This window comes from Balearica regulorum, chromosome W, assembly GCF_011004875.1.
Source record: "Balearica regulorum gibbericeps isolate bBalReg1 chromosome W, bBalReg1.pri, whole genome shotgun sequence".
NCBI classification, from domain to species: domain Eukaryota; kingdom Metazoa; phylum Chordata; class Aves; order Gruiformes; family Gruidae; genus Balearica; species Balearica regulorum.
Genome location: NC_046219.1, coordinates 2899127 through 2919822, shown reverse-complemented (window position 1 = coordinate 2919822; position 20696 = coordinate 2899127). Strand labels below are relative to the sequence as shown.

Sequence of the window (20696 nt, the reverse complement as noted above, 5' to 3'; positions counted from 1 at the left end):
CAGCTGTTTCTTCCTACAAAGAAAACACTGATATAACATGACATGATAAAAAACTCCTTTAGAGCCTTTAAGTTGAATGGATTCTGGCTGTCTTGAATCAAGGCTGGCAGGGAATATGCTCTCCAGACTGTGGCAGATGGCATCTGTTTTGTTTGCTTGCTCGAGTTTGCTGTGTATTTCTGAGTGTTACATTATGTTCTGCTCTGTTCTGCTAAAAGGCTTAGTAGCAGAGGGAGGAGGGTTGCTTTTTCACTTTCTGGTGGCTCCTACTATCTAGGGCTGGTGAAATTCTCTCAATGGAGAAAATATCAGACCTTCTCTGACAGCAGTGGATTATGAGCTACTGCAATGTTGTTTTGAAGAGCTGGTTGGAAAAAGCAGGGAGCACACAGCTATTGGGGATTTTGAAGCACAAATAGAGATAAAGAGGGTTCCCAGGAAGAGAAGTAAGCAGGCAAACATGTTTCAGAGGAAGGGAAAAGAAATATGAACATGGGACATATAATGTTTGTGTGCAGTGTGTTACAATCTAGGAAGTGGTAAAAGTAGCCATGTGGAGAGCAACACTGAAGAAAAGGACCTCAAAAGCACATGCACTTTCAAGCTGGATTCCTCAGAAGGACCAGGCTTTCCCCCCCCCCCCCCTTTTTTTTTGTAGTATGTATTTTAATTAAAAAAGATGCATTGCTGTAGTTAGACAACATTAGAATTTATTGTCACCAGACATTATGAAGACCCAAAAAGGTCCATTCAAAGAAGAAGAAGATGAATTCAGGGAGGATGGGAATCAATATATTATACTTTGATCTCAATGTCGATGATGTCTACTGAAAATATTTTTTTTTTCTTACTCAAAATAAAAATTAATTATGGACCAGGGAATGGAAAGCCCTCTTCACTAGGGAGTCTTGCAACGGATTTTGGTGTCCTCTGGAGACTAAAAAGACTCATTTAGTAAAGGATGCTGGACCACACAGTTTGTACTCATCATGATTTGTTTCTAAAAAGAATGCCTCATCACAGGTACTGATGATTTAGATGACTAGGAGAGCGTTCAAAGAATGAGGGAACAGCAGAGGGGGAAAAATGGTTTTCCAAGGCAGACCATCTTCTGCATCACCTTTGTAATTTTTGACCCACTTACACTCTTGCAGTTAGTTTAAGAGCCTAGCTCTTACATAGTGGCTGACCACAGCAGGATGCATGCCCTGGAGGCCAAGTAGACTGGATAAAAATTCTCCAGTGTCGAGAGAACGAAGATGGCAGTGACTGACTGTTAAATCCAGTGCTAACGTCCTCACATGTTTCTTAGAAACAGGGTGCTTTTCTTGTTTGTGCAAAGGAACAGTCCTTTACACAGCTTCCTGAGTCAACAGTGTACCAATAGAGGGATGCCTGACCAAGAATGACAAAAGGATGTCTTGTTCTTCTGCCAGTATTTGAAGAGTAATCTGCTCATGTAGGAAGCAGCACCCTTAAAAACTAGCAGAAATGTTTGAAGGAAGGACAAGCTTTCTAAACATTGATGAAAGAGGTAACAGAGAAAAGGGGTACAGAGAGGATCTTTTATCCAGCTAGATTTTTAGGGCCCTCTAAATGTATGAAGACACATTCCACTGAGATCTTCTTCATAGCTGCAATCACTAGTGCATGCCTTTAAATTCAGTTTGGATTCATATAGTATCTGGAATGCAACCGCCACTGCTACAACAAATGCACGTGAAGGTGATAGCCTTGGAATTGGCCTGTAACCTTTGTCTCTCACCCTCAGGAAGCAGAAAGGTGGACAAGCTTCCTGCTGTATGGATGAGAAACAATATGGCCATTTGTCTGCCAACTCTGTAAGACTTTATTGCCAATCAGTCATATTGCCTTACTCTACTTTCTGCCATCCACACTTGTTTTAGGATGTACTTACACTTTTTCTCTGGTGGCAAACCCATGATAGAAGGATCATCCATGCCAGCCACAGGTCAACATCTCCTCTGTTATGATGATTCCTTTGTGAGAGGAACTGAGGAGAACATCTAAAATTTCTGAAAAAAATACACTTTGGGGGAAAAGTGTCTTTATAGGAGTTTGGTTTTCTCCCTAAGTATTGAGAATTCAGCTGGCTATTATCTAGAGAGGACAGACTGATAGAAATGGAGATGGCATTTTCTAAGCAGTATCTGAAGTAGTGCGATAAGTTTTTCCATCTTCAATATCCTTGGTACTGTACAGTCATCTTCTAACAGTGAAAGCTTCCCGTGTAATTTCTGTGTCCTTATCTTCTCTTTGATAAGAGGATGGATGGTCTTATATTTAATTCATTGACTGAGAAGCTTGTAGAAGACCTATATTGGCTGATTGTCTCTGCTGAAAACTGTTGATATTTCTTGAGACAGTCCATATGATCACTGTTTTCCACAATTTTACATCAATAAGTGATACTCATTTCTTATGTCACAGAGAATTGTGACTATAAAATCAACAGCCTTTGTAGGATGTTCATGCATAATACTCTGAGTGACATGGAGCTGAGGCTTCTTGCTGAGCTCTCAGACACCATGCCTGATCTGATAGGAATGAAATTTGGTTATTACAGCAGGAGTGTTAGATCCAACTGGTGACCAATAAATGAGAGGTTTCATACCCTGAGAAACACATGTTTTTTTAATGTCCCCATTTACTAACAAATGCTTAAAAAACATTATTTCCAGGTTCCTCAGAACAGTTTCCTCATTTTGAATACAGAAACAGCTGATCCTTTTATTTATTAATTAATTTTCTTTTTTATTCTGTTGTCCCTATTACGGGTTTCTTCTTTTGTTCTTCAGGCAAAAGCTTTGTTTTCCTCCCCCACTCCTGCCTTTTAATTACTACTGGCTTGATTGACAGAAAAACAGGACAGAAGGAATATTTTTGTTGGTTTAAGTAAATGAAGCTGCTTCTTCATTCTTAGTGACACAATGTAGCCAGCTATTAACAGGCTTTGTGTGTGTATAAGCACAAGTGAAAAGGAATGAGAGACAGGGAACCAGAGAGGGAGAGCTTCAACATTTGATGATAAAATGTAGAGCTTGAGAAAATAATCATCAAAAAAAAAAAAAAAGAAAAAATAGGAATTATATGAAAAGGGAAAGTTAATTGGTATAGAAAACGAAATTCAATATTCGCTTGTGGACTGCCTTAATGGTTTAATAACTGCCAATTTTGTACACAGGCTCTGTGCAGTTGTAATAAGAATTTAATTCCCAGGTCTTACAGGGAAAAGACAAGCAAGCAAATATACTGTGGCCACTGAATGCCCTAGTACTGTGTTTTATTATGTTTACTTTATAATCCCATCATCCCCATGCCACCAGCATGCTTGAGGGTTAGTGGAGGCAGCAGTCAGCACTCCCTGTTGGCTCCCTGTCTTTCACCGCTACCTTAAGGTACTTAAGAATGACAGTATAAAGAATTTCTGTGCAGATGAGCCTGTAGATTTGGGGAATTGACTGCTTATAGACAAGGATTCTTTTGGTAGACTTAATTCCTTTAGCAAGGGTGAAGAACCATCTGTGGGGATTCTTGTCATGTATAAGGAAGTTAGTCATGCTCTCTGCGGAGTTGAGTTTCTTGAATTTTAATGAAACCCATGTCAATCTATCTCTTCTATACCCCTGTGCTGAAATCAGTGGTCAGCTAGTCAACAATCACAATAGTAAATCACAGCAGATAAGCCATGCAGGACAGCAATGAAGACTTTACAATCTTGTCTTTTTCTCCTCTTTCTTCCTTCTGTTTTCCTTCCTTCCTTCCTTCCTTCCTTCCTTCCTTCCTTCCTTCCTTCCTTCCTTCCTTCCTTCCCTCTTTCCCTTCTCTTCCCTGCTCTTTCTTGCTTACCTTTTTCCCTTCTGTCTGCCTTCTTTCTTCCCAGAAAAGCACTCTAAAGGTGTACATAATAAGTTATTGCCATTTTTTTGTCTTAGAGTGATTGACATTTCAGAGCATGAGGAAAGATGAAAACAGTTTGCATTTTGGAGATATTTTATCTTTCTTGATCCATCTATGCTTTTTATTGTTCATTTAAATGACTTTCAATGCCCTTGATTTCCCGCAGTAACTGAAATACAGAGACTGAGTTTTAATTTCCTAATTTTTAAAATTTATATATATAGATATATGCATATAAATTAATAAATCTATGAAAAAAAATCACAAGTTAGGAAAGAGATCACTGTAAATCACAGTGCAATGGATAAATTTGTTAGGGTCCCAAATTCTAAGAGCTATGTACATGAAAGAGTTAAAATAAGAACATATTTTCTTTAATATGCTACTTTATTAAAATTTGTTCTTCTACTGTAATGAGACAGTTTTCAGACTCCAACAGTAAATACAACACAATGAAGGGTTCCTTTGTTTTTACTCTGATTTTTCTTCTTTATTTTCACCTTCTTTTTTCTTTCCAATTTCATAGAATCATAGAATGGCTGTGTTGGGTTTGTGTGGCAAGGTTTTGGTAGCGGGGAGGGGCTTACAGGGGTGGCTTCTGTGAGAAGCTGCTAGAAGCTTCCCCTAGGTCTGATAGAGCCAATGCCAGCTGGCTCCAAGATGGACCTGGAGCTGGCCAAGGCCAAGCCAATCAGCGCCTCTGGGATAACATATTTCAGAAGGGAAAAACCAGCTAGAGAGGGCTTTTGCAGCCAGAGAGAGGAGTGAGAAGATGTAAGAAACTCTGCAGACACCAAGGTCAGTGAAGAAGGAGGGGGAGGAGGTGCTCCAGGCACGGGAGCAGAGATTCCCCCTGCAGCCCATGGTGAAGACCATGGTGAAGCAGGCTGTCCCCCTGCAGCCCATGGAGGAAGGATGAGGGGGTGTAGAGATTCCACCTGCAGCCTGTGGAGGACCCCATGCCAGAGCAGGTGGAGGCACCTGAAGGAGGCTGGGACCCTGTGGGAAGCCCACGCTGGAGCAAGCTCCTGGCAGGACCTGTGGATCCGTGGAGAGAGGAGCCCACGCCAGAGCAGGTTTGCTGGCAGGACTTGTGACCCCGTGGGGGACCCATGCTGGAGCAGTTTGCTCCTGAAGGTCTGCACCCCATGGGAGAGACCCACGCTGGAGCAGTTGGTGAAGGACTGTAGCCAGTGGGAGAGACTCACGTTGGAGAAGGTCGTGAAGGACTGTCTCCCATGAGAGGGACTCCGTGCTGGAGCAGGGGAACGATGAGAGGAGTCCTCCCCCGAGGACGAAGAAGCGGCAGAAACAAGGTGTGATGAACTGACCATAACCCCCATTCCCTGTCCCCCTGTGCCACTGGGTGGGAGTAGATAGAAATTGGGAGTGAAGTTAAGCCCAGGAAGAAGGGAGGGGTGGGGGGAGGTGTTTTAAGATTTGGGTTTATTTCTCATTGCTCTGCTCTGTTTTGCTTAGTAATAAATTAGATGAATTCCCTCTCTAAGTTCAGTCTGTTTTGCTTGTGACGACAATTAGTGAGTGATCTCTCCCTGTCCTTATCTCAACCCATGAGCTTTTTGTTATACCTTTTCTCCCCTGTCTAGTTAAGAAGGGAAGTTATAGAGCAGCTCTGGTGGGCACCTGGCCCCCAGCCAGGGTCAACCCACCACAACGGCCTAGCTTGCAAGGGACCTTAAAGATCATCTAGTTCCAACCCCCCTGCTGCGGGCAGGGACACCCTCCACTAGACCACGTTGCCCAAAGCCTCATCCAACCTGGCCTTAAACACTTCCAGGGAGGGGGCCTCCACAACCTCTCTGGGCAACCTGTTCCAGTGCCTCACCATCCTCATCGTAAAAGCTTTCTTCCTAATATCTAATCTAAATCTCCTCTCCTTCATCTTAAGGCCATTACCCCTTGTCCTGTCACTACACTCCCTGATAAACAGTCCCTCACCATCTGTCCTGTAGGCCCCCTTCAGGTACTGGAAGGCCGCAGTAAGGTGTCCCCGGAGCCTTCTCTTCTCCAGGCTGAACAATCCTAATTCTCTCAGCCTGTCCTCATAGGAGAGGTGCTCCAGCCCTCTGATCAGCTTCGTGGCCCTCCTCTGGACTCGCTCCAACAGCTCCATGTCTCTCTTGTACTGGGGCCCCCAGAGCTGGACGCAGTACTCCAGGTGGGGTCTCACGAGAGCCGAGTAGAGGGGCAGGATCACCTCCCTTGACCTGCTGGTCACACCACTTCTGAGGCGGCCCAAGACACGGTTGGCTTTCTGGGCTGCAAGTGCACACTGTCAGCTCATGTTGAGCTTCTCATCAATCAATACCCCCAAGTCCTTCTCCTCAGGGCTGCTCTCAATCCATTCCTCGCCCAGCCTATAGTCGTGCTTGGGATTGCCCCGACCCACGTGCAGGACCTTGCACTTGGCCTTGTTGAACTTCATGCAGTTCACACGGGCCCACCTCTCCAGCCTGTCAAGGCCCCTCTGGATGGCATCCCTTCCCTCCAGCATGTCGACCACACCACACAGCTTGGTGTCGTCGGCAAACTTGCTGAGGGTGCACTCGATCCCACTGTCCATGTCACCGACAAAGATTTTGAACAGTGCTGGTCCCAATACCGACCCCTGACGAATGCCACTTGTCACTGTTCTCCACTTGGACATTGAGCCGTTGACCACAACTCTTTGAGTGTGACCATCCAGCCAATTCCTGATCCACTGAGTGGTCCATCCATTGAATCCATGTCTCTCCAATTTAGAGACAAGGATGTCATGCGGGACAGTGTCAAATGCTTTGCACAAGTCCAGGTAGAGGATGTCAGTTGCTCTTCCCTTATCCATAAACACTGTAACCCCATTCGTTCTATCTTGAAAGAATAAGTGTTTCTGTTTGGCTTGCTTTGAAAGCCTGTGATAATATTCCAGAGGGGTTTTCTGGAACTGATCAGAAAACATAGATGTGTGTGGAGAACAACGGTTTAACTAATAAAGACGGCGTGGGAAACGTGCAATTTCGACCTGTGCACTAAAGCAGCAAAAAAAGCGGTTCAAAGAAAAGATATGCACAAAACAGGCCTTGCATTTTTCAGCAGTTCATAAATAACATGTGACTGGCTGAATCCAGGAGATAAGGAGCTGAGAACAGACAGCCAGGCGCCTGCCATGTGGAAGAGAAAAACAGAATAGCAGATCTTGCGGAGAACACGAATCGGGTGATGATTGGGGAATAAAAGAGCCTCCCCTTTTAACAAGAAATACTATATAATCAGAAAATTCTGTAATAAAGTTGATTCTGTACTTGCACCCTACGGAGTCCGTGCCTGTCATACACCACAAATGGCGCCCGAACAGGGACTTGAAAAATAGAAGAAGGACTTGAAAAAGAGAAGAAGGAAAAGCAGTGCCGATAATTACCGGTGGTGTACCCCTGCGTAGCTGGACGGAGGAAACTGCACTGCATCGAGCGCTCATATTCATCACCGGTCGCTGGATGAAACAGGTGAGCAGCCACGGGGAAGTTTTTTAGACTGTCGTTTTTTTTTTTTATTATGGGACAGTCAGCGCCTCGAGAACAGAAGTTGCATACAGAGAATTTACAATGTATTTTACGAGAACAAGGTTTTAAGGTCGCTCCGCTGCATTTGGTGAGGTTGCTTGTATGGATTCGGGACTATTGTCCGTGGTTCCCTGTTAAAGGCTCATATGATCTCACTCAATGGGCAGAAGGTTGGAGAGGAGCTGCAAGCTAAGCAGCTTTTGCAGTTGAAGCTCCCCGATGATATATTGATTACCTGGCGTGTGGTTTATACTGCTCTCAGGACTCTGCTACCTGCTGAACAGGCATTGCAGAAAGTGAATGACTCCGTATTACCACCCGCTGAGACAAATATGAGAAAAGAATCTCGTTTGTTTGAATTAATAGATCATGAGTTGGAGTCAGACTATGCTGAGGTGGTGACTGAACCTCCGCTGTCAGAGGGCGGAGCAGACCCTGGGGATCCTTTTGATCCAGGTCCCGTTGACCCCGAACGAGAGCCAGATTTATATCCTCCGCTTACTCCTGTAAAAGCGATGGCTGCTTCTGCCCCCACGGCAGAAGAGATTTTGCAACAACAGAGACAAAAGACTCTCTCACAGATATCCCTGACGTCCACCCCCCCCCCCCCACTCAGTGCATGCCCGCCCCCTTCTGCACCCCCCCCCCGCCCCCCCCGCCCCCCGAGTTACCCATTACAAGGAACTGTTCAGTCTAAAATCTTGGGTGGACTACTTGACGAGTGCCAGACAGAGGCACTAAAAAGAGGGGACGTATTGCTTCTTCAAGCCATGCCTGTGTTGTATCAACCGAATAGACCCCCCGAATACGTTCATTTACCATATGATGTAACAAAGGAGGTCCGCAAATCGATAAAGGAGTATGGTTTGCAGGCATCATTCACAATGAACTTGTTACAGGTTATAGAGAATCTTACGTACTGACACCCTTAGATTGGAAATCCATCCTACGTCTTGTGTTGTCTGCAGCACAGTACTCTGTGTGGTTTTCGGAATACCGTGAGCTGGTGCAAGTTCAGGTGATGGACAATTTAACAGCAGGAACTGCTATTGGTCTTGACGAATTAATGGGAGAAGGGCATTATGCTACGGGGATAGCACAGGCTGGATTGTCACGGAATGTTCTTGCCCAAGCCACAGGGTTAGCCTTGAGGGCACTCCGACGGGTGCCGGATTTCGGCAAGCGAGAGTCGTCATTTGCTTCCATTCGTCAGGGACCTCAGGAGCCATATGTACCATTTTTGGATCGTTTACAAACTGCTCTACAGAGACAGATAGACTCTTCTGAAGCAGCAGGATTGTTATTGTTTCAGCTTGCTATTGAGAATGCAAACACGAACTGCAGGCGAGCCATTGATCCTATTTGTAATCACGCAAAAACTTTGAATGATCTTATTAGAGCATGCCAAAACGTGGGCTCTGAGCAACATAAGGCAGATATGCTAGCTGCTGCCTTAGCTCAACAGTTGGCAGTTGCATGATCTGCTACTAAATGTTTCTCCTGTGGTCAGGAAGGGCATGTGAAGAAAGATTGTCCGAAAGCGAGAAGAGGAGGACGAGGACAAGGAGGGCAGGGAAGACAATCGGCTCGATTATGTCCTCATTGTCAAAAGGGATACCATTGGGGTAATCAATGTTGTTCTAAGTTTGACAAACAGGGCAATCCACTCCCTGAGAATACCTCGGGAAACGGGAGGAGGGGCGCGAGGTCCGGTGCCCCGAGACTACACAACAGGACCCAGCCCCCGCCCCGCCGGCACAGTCCTTGACACGGCCGGCACAAATAAGCGAGATGAACGCTGGCAACTCACTACAGTCGAGTCTCTCAGACCAGCCACAGCAGGCAGCGCCGGGTTGGACCTGGCCACCAGTCAATCCACAGTAATTCGAGATCAGTCAGTACATCTAGTGCCGACAGGAGTGTATGGACCTTTGCCTAAGGGTCTATGTGCCTTATTGCTTGGTCGTTCCTCCACTTCCAGAGCAGGTTTCTTTGTTTTGCCTGGGGTCATAGATTCCGATTATACTGGGGAAATAAAAACTATGGCTTGGACCCCTACGCCACCTTGTACTATACCTATTGGAGAGCGAATTGCACAATTGCTTTTGCTGCCCAACACTCAAATTCAAACTGAAAGTTCCGCCCATGTTGGCGAAAGGGGGTCCTCTGGGTTTGGTAGTACAGGTCTGCCTCGCATCTTTTGGACACAGAAGATTACCACGGGACAACCGATGTTGACTTGTAGAATAAACGGTCAGGTGTTCACTGGCCTAGTGGACACCGGAGCAGATGTTTCTATTATTCAACGATCGGACTGGCCACAGGAATGGCCATTAGTACAGGCATTTGCTGCTGTTACTGGAAGAGGAGGGACACAGATACCTTGGCAGAGTATGCATTCCTTGACTGTGGAAGGTCCTGACAACAAACAAGCAGTTTTAAAACCATATGTTTTAACTGTGCCATGTACTTTATGGGGTCTTTATCTCTTGCAACAATGGAACGTGACAATAATGACACATTTTTAACACGGGCCGCTGACATTCAGCCACGACTCAAACTGACTTGGTTATCAGATAAGGCAGTATGGGTAGATCAGTGGCCTTTGAAAGGTGAGCGGCTAGAAAGGGCTCATGAATTGGTGCAAGAGCAGCTACAATTAGGCCATATTGTTCCCTCCACGAGCCCTTGGAATACTCCTATATTTGTCATTCCTAAAAAATCTGGCAAATGGAGGTTGTTGCAGGACCTCCGGGCTATTAATGCAGTGATGGCACCTATGGGGGTCTTGCAACCAGGAACTCCTAATCCCACTATGATTCCAGACACTTGGCATTTGAAGGTTATTGACTTAAAAGATTGCTTTTTTACCATTCATTTACATCCTGAAGATTGTGTTCGTTTTGCCTTTTCGGTTCCTGTGATTAATAATGATAGACCCATGCAATGTTTTCATTGGGTGGTTTTACCGCAAGGAATGAAAAATAGCCCGACTACATGTCAAATTGTTGTTAGTGAGGCCTTGTCAAATATTCGCAAAACATATGATGCAATCATGTTATATCATTACATGGACGATATTTTGTTGGCTGTGGAAACTAAATCATCTCTTTCCCGAGTTTTCGACAGTTTCGTAGCTGAGCTTCGGCGATACGGTCTCCAAATTGCGATGGAAAAGGTACAGTCACTGCCTCCATGGAGGTACCTCGGCTGGAAACTTCTTGATTCACATGTATACCCACAGTCTGTACGACTTGCTACTACAGTGAGTACCCTAAATGACTTACAGAAGTTGTTGGGGACAATTAACTGGCTTCGACCACTGTTGGGAATAATGACACACGAACTGTCCCCCCTTGTTTTCGTTGTTGAAGGGGAATCCTGAACTAACTTCTCCTAGACAATTGACAGAAGCAGCCCAGTCAGCGCTGCAGACAGTGATAGATAAAATTAATTTTATGTTTGCTCATCGAATTTCTCTGCAATTGCCAGTTCGATTGTTCATCATTTATCATTCCTTTCAACCGTATGCTCTCCTAGGTCAGTGGGACGAGAAGGTGCGGAAGGAAGAGCATGCTTTACGCATTTTGGAGTGGTTATTTTTGCCACATTCTTTTGCGAAAACATCGACCACTGCCCTAGAAATGATTGCTAGACTTCTTTCGCAGGGTCATTTGAAATGTCAACAATTGACAGGACAAGATCCTACCTTCCTTCATCTACCATTAACCAAAGAAGAATTTCATGTTGTATTGTGTAATAGTTTGACTTTTCAGGCTGCACTGGCTGATTATACTAATGTTGTTTTGTATTCTTTGCCACGCCATCGTTTATTAGGTTCTCTGCACTGTTTACCTCTCCAACCACGGTCTTTGTTGAGTTCTGTTCCTCTACAGAATGCTCGTACTGTGTTTATCGATGGTTCTGGCAAAACAGGTAAGGCTGCAGTTGTATGGCGTCACGCAAACTGCGAGGAGTGGGCCTCAGATGTTTCTCACTTATCTGGATCGACGCAGATTGTAGAGTTAGCTGCAGCAGTCCGTGCCTTTGAGTTATTTTCTAAGGAACCTCTTAATATCGTTGCAGATTCTGCATATGTTACAGGTATTGTTCAGCGCTTAGAATCCACTTTTATACAAGAGGTACACAACAAACAGTTGTTTGATTTATTGTTAAAGCTAGCCCAACTTTTAAAAATCAGACAGCATTCTTATTTCATTGTCCATATTCGTTCTCACACTAACTTACCAGGACCCCTTGCCGAAGGTAATACAATAGCAGACCAATTTACAATGGCTGCGGTTTTTCCTCGACATTTTGATCAGGCAAAATTAGCTCATGAATTTTTCCACCAAAATGCACACTCATTACGAAAGCTCTACTCTTTAACTACCGCACAAGCTCAAGATATAATTTGAGCATACTCGGATTGTCAGCGCCTGTCCCCTTTGCCAGTTTTGCCAGGGACTAATCCCAGAGGTTTAAATGCTAATGATTTGTGACAATCAGACGTCACACATATTTCTTCTTTTGGACACCTTAAGTACGTTCATGTTTCTATTGACACCTTCTCTGGTTTTCTGGTAGCCACTGCCCATTCCGGAGAACGTGCCAGAGACGTTGTGAAGCATTTTTAAAGATGTTTTGCGACCATGGGGGTCCCATGGAAAGTTAAAACAGACAATGGCCCAGCTTATGTTTCTCGACGTTTTCTGTTATTCTTACAGGATTGGGGAGTTGAACATATTACTGGAATTCCACGTTCCCCTACTGGTCAAGCAATAATAGAACGTGCCCACCGTTCTTTGAAATCTATTATTGATAAACAAAAAAGGGGGAATCCAGTAGGGACAACACCACAGGAAATACTAGACAAAGCTACTTAGGTTTTAAATTTTCTTAATCTATCTGGATCTAAGCAATATAGTTCCGCAGTAGATAGATAGACATTTTAGAACTGAGGAATCCTCTACCGTGAAGCCTCAGGTGTTTTATAAAAATTTGGAATCTGGTCAATGGGAAGGACCGGTCCCCTTGCTTACCTGGGGACAGGGATATGCTTGTGTTTCCCTTCCCTCAGGTCCCTATTGGATCCCTGCAAGGTATGTAAAGCCAGCGCAAGTGAAAACGCATACTGAAGATGAACAGGACGATAAGAAACACCAAGATGATGTTGCATCTGGGATTGATCAACCTCACAATTAAGATATGGTGGCTTATAGAATTGCAGATGTATTATAATGATAGTTTTAACACAAAAGATTTATCTTTTTCCCCGGCTCATTCAAATATTTGGCGGATGGGCCTTTCCCTTTTTAAGCGACAATTATATCAAGTACTAATGACGGAGAAGGCAACTAAGGCTAATGTAATGCTTTTGTCTGAAGCAGAAACCATGGTCTGCACAACCCATCCTTATCTTTTGCTCTAACCTCCAATGCTACTATTCTATCATGTAATGGATCTTTTTGTATTACCCTGTCTTCACCAGACTTTAGGAGTTGTATAGCTTTTAGCGATTTATAAAATAATCTTATCTCGACTAACATAAATATAAGGCCTTGTGTGTCACGCCTCTTCTATGGAATGACACTCAGCATGATTGGAATTATGAAACAACATTTAGAAGGACATTTGATTTATCTCTTCAACATAATATTCAGTCTTTACATGATCAATTGAGGGACCAAATTAAAAAATTACGGGAACTAATGAGTCAAAGTGTATTCGACACATTAAAAAATGACCTATCATGGCTAAATCTGAAAACTTGGTTTAGTGGTTTAAATCTTCAAATGTGGGGTTTTATTGGCATAGGCACTGTGTTGTTTTTCTTGTTCTTGGTGGGTTTTTTACAGATTCTATGGTCAGCTATCCGACGAGTGCAGAAGATAGAGGCACGTGTTATGGCCACACTGTTGCTCAACGGGGTTGTCATAAACAAAAAAGGGGGAGATGTGGAGAACAACGCTTTAGCGAATAAAGACGGCGTGGGAAACATACGATGTTGACCTGTGCACTAAAGCAGCGAAAAACAGCGGTTCAAAGAAAAGATATGCACAAAACAGGCCTTGCATTCTTCAGTAGCTCGTAAATAACATGTGACTGGCCGAATCCAGGAGATAAGGAGCTGAGAACAGACAGCCAGGCACCTGCCAGGTGCAAGAGAAAAACAGAATAACAGATCTTGCGGGGAACATGAATCGGGTGATGATTGGGGAATAAAAGAGCCTCCCCTTTTAACAAGAAATACTATATAATCAGAAAATTCTGTAATAAACTTGATTCTGTACTTGCACCCTATCATACACTACAGGCCATCAACTTCATACATTATTAGTTCCTCTTCCCCTTTCCGGTGCATTACTGCCAGTGAGTTGGCATATGATTATGTTGTACTCTGTACAACCTTCTGCCACATGGGTCGGGTACTTTGGACTTCATCGGGGTCTGTGGGTAGCTGCGCATTGTCCGGGTCATAATAAACTATCATCTCCCGCACAGCTAATTCCCTGAGATATTGGATACCTCTCTCCATGGTGGTCTACTCGCCTGGCCGACATACAATATCTTCGCTGAAGGGATACCTTTCCCTCACATTTGAAAGAAGTCACCTTCTGAGGTTAAGAGCTTCTGTCTTTTTCCCAATTGCTTTGTCAATGCCCCCTTCCCTAGACAGCTGCTTGGCTTCCCTACCCTCTAATTCAAAGCTACTGGCCCCATTATCTCACTATCAGAGCAGCCAGGTAACAATGTGTTCATCCAGATGGTGGCTGAAATCTTTTCTCATATCTTGCAGCTCACTCAGGGACAGGGATTGGGTGATTACCTCTGGTTCTGCCTCTTTCTCCTGTTCTTGTGATGGTCCTGGTTCATCATCATCCCTTACTAAAAGCAAGCTGTTTTTTTGTGTATTTCTTCTTCTGTATAGGGGCGTCTGATACCAGCATGGGTTGATTTTTTTGGTTTAGCTGCAGTGCCTGTCACCTTGGTTTGAGTAGCCAAAGTGCCTGTTGCTCTGTTTTCCCTCTCTTCCCCCTGAGCTTGCTGCCTAATATTGAGCAGTGTCTATCTACACCACAGATGTGCACTTGGCTTCCCAGTTGAGGCTAAATGGGGGGAGTAGATTGAAACACAGACATAAAGGAGCCCTCCTGGGTTATAGAAACCAGTCCTTCCTGCTATTGGTATCATGGCACATGACCTCTTTCATATTAAATTCCATTTTAGAAGTCAATAAAAGGCATTTTCAGAAGAAAAATCTCAAAAAAGTTGAGATTTCTGCTCTAATTCTGAGCTTAAATTTATTCATTTTTTCATTTTAGTCACTTGGTTTTATGCAAACTTTGGACTTCAGTCTAAATGATCTTTTTTTTCTTTCAGATGTCTATTCTACCATGGTCATCGAGAGCATGTCTAGTCTCAGACCTTATTTCATTAGGCTAAAAATCTCATACCATCAGCGTATGAGTCTGTGTAAGTACAGACTGACCCTGTCCACTCCAGTTTAGTCTCAGTGAGTCTATCTGTAGTATTGCCTTAGCATAGTACTTTGCTACAGTAGTCAGGACTAAAATAACTTGTTAGTCATCCTACTTAATCCCTTTCAATCATGAATAACTATATAATGGACATCTAGGTTAGAAAGGCCCACAAAACATTTGATAGCACTATACACAATAGGCTACAGAATATATACAACATATGACAAATGTCAGATTCATGTCAGAAGAGTGAAAGATGCTGCAAGATGAGAGGATGAGAAATCACGTACATGGCCATTGTCCTGGGTCCCTCCACTAATGGATTGTTTACTAGATAAAGTTCCCAGACTGGCAGGTAAAATGGTCTTTCTATAGAACTTAATCAGCTTGGACACACCATTGCACTAATGGGATTATGTGTTCTTGAACCAACCGGGTTTCAATCTGGACGATCCAAATCTCAAGAAAAGAAGTGTGTGATTGTTCAAATCTCTTCATTTTGAAATAATTTTTAATCTGCCTTTTAGATGGAAGGCATCAAGCTACTTTTCCTTTTGGGAAACTTAATTTTGCTCCTTTGTTAGTCCTGATGTTGAGCTTGTACTCTGAAATAGCTAGAAAAAATTGGCTGTGTTCAAAGTTCAGGTTATTTTTCTATATCTTGGAAGAAGCATTCAGTTTGTAGGAAGCAGCTGATATTTTGTAAAATTAACAGAAGTCTCCTAAAAGATCTTAAGATGTTATCACTCTTCCATAAAATTTTTTAAAATCTAAAAGTCTGTCCTGTAGGAAAAATCTAAATTTTTTTCCAAACTGGTGCCAAATGTGACAATATTAGAACTTTCCATGCAACCAAGATATTAATTTTCTTAATTAGGAAATGTTAGGTTATGTTTCCTCTTGCTTATATTATTGGTAACGTTTGCTTACATTAAATGCTTTATGCAAAACATTGTGAATGTTTTGCCTTCAAATTTTCATAGAATCACAGAATCATAGAATCTTTAAGGTTGGAAAAGACCTCTAAGATCATCAAGTCCAACCATCAACCCAACACCACTATGTCTGCTAAACCATGTCCCGAAGTGCCACGTCTACATATTTTTTGAACACCTCCAGGGATGGTGACTCCACCACCTCTCTGGGCAGCCTGTTCCAATGCCTGACCACTCTTTCAGTGAAGAAATTCTTCCTAAATATCCAACCTAAACCTCCCCTGGCGCAACTTGAGGCCATTTCCTCTTGTCCTATCGCTAGTTACTTGGGAGAAGAGACCAACACTCACCTCACTACAACCTCCTTTCAGGTAGTTGTAGAGAGCAATAAGGTCTCCCCTCAGCCTCCTCTTCTCCAGGCTAAACAACCCCAGTTCCCTCAGCCACTCCTCATCAGACTTGCTCTCTAGACCCTTCATCAGCTTCTTTGCCCTTCTCTGGACACATTCCAGCAGCTCAATGTCCTTCTTGTACTGAGGGGCCCAAAACTCAACACAGTACTCGAGGTGTGGCCTCACCAGAGCCGAGTACAGGGGCACAATCACTTCCCTAGTCCTGCTGGCCACACTATTCCTGATACAAGCCAGGATGCTGTTGGCCTTCTTGGCCACCTGGGCACACTGCTGGCTCATGTTCAGCCAGCTGTCAACCAGCACCCCCAGGTCCTTTTCCGCCAGGCAGCTTTCCAGCCAGTCTTCCCCAAGCCTGTAGCGTTGCCTGGGGTTGTTGTGACCCAAGTGCAGGACTCGGCACTTGGCCTTGTTAAACCTCATACAGCTGGCCTTGGCCCATCGATCCAGCCTGTACAGATCCCTCTGCAGAGCTTTCCTACCCTCGAGCAGATCAACAATCCTGCCCAATTTGGTGTCATCTGCAAACTTACTGAGGGCGCACTCAATCCCCTCGTCCAGATCATTGATAAAGATATGAAACAAGACTGGCCCCAAGACTGAGACCTAGGGAACACTGCTTGTGACCGGCCGCCAACAGGTTTTAACTCCGTTCACCACAACTGTCTGGGCTCGGCCTTCCTGCCAGTTTTTTACCCAGCGAAGAGTGCACCTGTCTAAGCCATGAGCCGCCAGCTTCTCCAGGAGAATGCTGTGGGAGACTGTATCAAAGGCTTTACTAAAGTCCAGGTAGATAACATCCACAGCCTTTCCCTCATCCACTAGGCGGGTCACCTGGTCATAGAAGGAGATCAGGTTGGTCAAGCAGGACCTGCCTTTCATGAACCCGTGCTGGCTGGGCCTGATCCCCTGGTTGTCCTGCACATGCCTGGTGAGCGCACTCAAGATGAACCGCTCCATAATCTTCCCCGGCACCGAGGTCAGGCTGACAGGCTTGTGGTTCCCCGGATCCTCCTTCTGGCCCTTCTTGTAGATGGGCGTCACATTGGCAAGCCTCCAGTCGTCTGGGACCTCCCCTGTTAACCAGGACTGCTGATAGATGATGGAGAGTGGCTTAGCAAGCTCCTCCACCAGCTCCCTCAGTACTCTCTGGTGGATCCCATCCAGCCCCATAGACTTGTGAGTGTCCAGGTGGTGTAGCAGGTCGTTAACTGCTTCCTCCTGGATTATGGGGGCTTTATTCTGCCCTCCATCCCTGTCTTCCAGCTCAGGAGGCTGAATGCCCTGGGGACAACTGGTCTGACTGTTAAAGACTGAGGCAAAGAAGGCATGTTCTTAATTTGTCTCTTTGAATTTTATAGATACCTAAACAAAACTCTAAATGTTGCAAGTATATAAAATTGTATACTTTTAACATTTTGAGAAGTAATAATCCTAAATCATAAGGTGAAGGAGACAACCACTTAAAATACATTTTCAAGCTCAATCTTAATATCAGTTCTTTTTACTGTTCTTATGGAACACAAACTATCCTTTCCTGATAGTTATGTGTGTCTCTGATTTCTTTAAAAAGTCCATGAAGAAGAAAGAACATTTACATTAGGATCCTCACTTAATTGTTATGAGCCTTAATTTTTTAGGAGTTTAATTTATGTTTCAGTATGAGAAGTCAGACACTAGACACTTTTTTGTCTTGATATTCTGAGGGCTATGGTATAGGAGAGTCTTCATCCTGAATTTGGCACAGATTTGAGATGACTTTGAATGGGATTGTCTTATCTCATTTTATCTACCTAAGACCCCAGGAAATGAGTTCTGATCTAAGGTATTTCTCTAGAAGATAGCAAAAGTGAATGAAGTAGCCAACTCAATGGAGCAAACCTTTCAGAAAGCAAACAATTTGTCCCATCTCTAGATATTTTCTAAGTGTGTTTAAGGTGGACCAAGTGAAATGCCATACTTTTATATTACTAATGGTACATGAGGTGAATGCAATGGCACTGAACATGTAGTTTTGATACTGATGAGAGTAGCTGTCAGGCTGAAATAGCTTCATAATCAAAGTCCTTTCCTATGAAATTTCCGCCTTTTTGTTATGCAGGGTAAAGCTCAGACTATTTCAAACAGAAAGAGTGTTCATTTGAACTTTAATAACCGATGAGGTGCTCAGACACTGTTAATAGTGGTTGTCACATTAGTATGTAGAAAAGGTAGGCTGAAGTCTCATATAACAAGATCTTATCCAATGTAAACTTTCTGGGAAGCACTAAGGAAATTACCAAAGAACCGGTTTTGCCATGGGTATGTTCACATGCTGTAGTGCATTTGCTGCTGAAACACATTACCCAGAAAGGAATTACAGATGCTCTTCTTGTTCTGACCCACATTACCTTTATTTTTTTCAATATCAACTCTATCAAGTATTTTTCTTCATTCGTGTTTGGTCACTTAAAACCTGCAGCCCTTTTGCCTGAATATTCAGATTGCTCCTGATTTTATAGTGTGGTGGGTTCACCATGGCTGGAGGTCAGGTGCCCACCAGAGCCACTCTATAACTTCCCTTCTTAACTAGACAGGGGAGAAAAGGTATAACAAAAAGCTCATGGGTTGAGATAAGGACAGGGAGAGATCACTCACTAATTGTCGTCACAAGCAAAACAGACTGAACTTAGAGAGGGAATTCATCTAATTTATTACTAAGCAAAACAGAGCAGAGCAATGAGAAATAAACCCAAATCTTAAAACACCTCCCCCCACCCCTCCCTTCTTCCTGGGCTTAACTTCACTCCCAATTTCTATCTACTCCCACCCAGTGGCACAGGGGGACAGGGAATGGGGGTTACGGTCAGTTCATCACACCTTGTTTCTGCCGCTTCTTCGTCCTCGGGGGAGGACTCCTCTCATCATTCCCCTGCTCCAGCATGGGGTCCCTCTCATGGGAGACAGTCCTTAATGAACTTCAACGTGAGTCTCTCCCACTGGCTACAGTCCTTCACCAACTGCTCCAGCGTGGGTCTCTCCCATGGGGTGCAGACCTTCAGGAGCAAACTGCTCCAGCATGGGTCCCCCACGGGGTCACAAGTCCTGCCAGCAAACCTGCTCTGGCATGGGTCTCCTCTCTCCGCAGGTCCACAGGTCCTGCCAGGAGCTTGCTCCAGCGTGGGCTTCCCACAGGGTCCCAGCCTCCTTCAGGTGCCTCCACCTGCTCTGGCGTGGGGTCCTCCACGGGCTGCAGGTGGAATCTCTACACCCCCTCATCCTTCCTCCATGGGCTGCAGGGGGACAGCCTGCCTCACCATGGTCTTCGCCACGGGCTGCAGGGGGATCTCTGCTCTGGCGCCTGGAGCACCTCCTTCCCCTCCTTCTTCACTGACCTTGGTGTCTGCAAAGTTGTTTCTCACATCTTCTCACTCCTCTCTCCTGCTGCAAAAGCTACTGTTCCTTTTTTTTTTTTTCCCCCTTCTTAAATATGTTATCACAGAGGCACTACCACCATTGCTGATTGGCTCGGCCTTGGCCAGCAGCGGGTCTGTCTTGGAGCCGGCTGGCATTGGCTCTATCAGACCTAGGGGAAGCTTCTAGCATCTTCTCGCAGAAGCCACCCTCGTAGCGCACCCCCGCTACCAAAACCTTGCCATGCAAACCCAATACATATAGCCATGAACCTGTCTGCTTTATGTAACATTTGTTGGTTGCATCCTGCTTTTACATGTTTATTTCTTACACTTAGTACAGCATTTTCTGATCTGTAGTTAACCACTGTCAAAACTGATCAAGATTTTCTCCCTTTCCTTGGAGTAATTAATAGGGAAACTTATTTCTTATTTTATTTTGGAAATGTTTGTAAAAATTGAAGAAGCATTTTTTGCTAAATTGAAGTTGTTAAACTTTTACAACTGAAATATATGCTGCCTTAGTGAGAAAGACTTAAGTATTGAGGAAAAAATAATGATTAGATAGTCCTTACTAAAGGAATCACAAAAATAGCATGTATTTGGATTGTTCATTTTTAATTGCATAGTTTGCATATCTTAAGGAAAAATACACTTATTTTACTGATCAGTTAAGACTAGTGCATTCAGTCTTGTATTTAAAGTACATTAAACTTCCAGCCTGAACATCTCCAGTTTCTACAATCTAAATTGCACCCAGGATAGAGGATTTGAAATTACGTCAGTACATTGGGTTAGGAAAAACAATGAACAAACATAATCTGAACCTTTCATTTGTGATAGGAACTTTTGTTAAATGCCTTTGCCTAGATTATGGCACTTCAACAGAAAGGTTAGGTCAAATTCACACATGTGAACAAAAAAGAACACAGACTAAAAATGAGGAATTTCCATCTGAAGCCATAGGAAAGGGAAATCTTTCACTCATGTGCAT

The 20696-nt window shown here is 44.0% G+C and overlaps 3 long non-coding RNA genes across 3 annotated transcripts in view; 2 read left to right on the top strand and 1 right to left on the bottom strand.

Annotated features, from left to right (window-relative positions):
• Window positions 1-20696, bottom strand: part of LOC142599265 (uncharacterized) — a 451049-nt gene that overhangs the window by 5272 nt on the left and 425081 nt on the right. The window lies entirely within an intron of this gene.
• LOC142599234 (uncharacterized) overlaps window positions 1-20696 on the top strand; it is a 399433-nt gene that overhangs the window by 159761 nt on the left and 218976 nt on the right. The window lies entirely within an intron of this gene.
• On the top strand, window positions 7099-13776 carry LOC142599233 (uncharacterized). Its single transcript, XR_012832856.1, has 2 exons — window positions 7099-7424; window positions 12562-13776. It is a non-coding gene; the product is annotated as an uncharacterized LOC142599233 (long non-coding RNA).